Genomic DNA, 607 nt, shown 5'->3' on the forward strand with positions numbered 1-607 from the left:
CTACGGGTAGCTGGGAGGGCGCCGCGTCTTCCTGTGGAGTCGGTTGGGGTCGGGGCGGCCGGAATCGGCGCCGGCGTCGACCTAGGTGGCCGCCGGAGTTCGGCCAAGGTCGAACGCGGTGCTGCGGTGCACTAGAGGGGAAACGGAAAGGCTCTGTGGGCTCCTGGGAGGGCGGCAAACTCGGTAACGTGCTCGGGCGATAGCTGGGGTGACCCTGGCCACGGCAGCGCCATGACCGGCGGCGAGGAGCAATCGGCTCCGGTGAGAAGGCGGCTGGAGTGTGGGAACGAGCGCGGGGAGAAGGGGAAATGGAAGAGGAGCTCACAGCGAGGTCGATGAGCAGCTCGGTGGTCTCGGGGAGGCGGCGGAGGTGGCGAATTGACCGCGGCGAACTTCGGTGGCCGGCGACGGAAACGGCGATGGTGGCGGCGTTGCAGCACGTCCGGGAGGTCCGTAGCTCAACGAGGAGGTGGAGGGGGTTGTGGCGGAGCTCGGAAGCACAGCGAGGGGTCGAGGGGGAGACGGTGGGTGCGGTGGTGCTCGTCGGTGGCGGCGGGCGCATTCGGTGAGCGAGAGGGAGAGGCGAACAGGGGGGGAAGAGGGGCAC

Source organism: Triticum dicoccoides, chromosome 6A (assembly GCF_002162155.2).
Source record: "Triticum dicoccoides isolate Atlit2015 ecotype Zavitan chromosome 6A, WEW_v2.0, whole genome shotgun sequence".
Taxonomy (NCBI): domain Eukaryota; kingdom Viridiplantae; phylum Streptophyta; class Magnoliopsida; order Poales; family Poaceae; genus Triticum; species Triticum dicoccoides.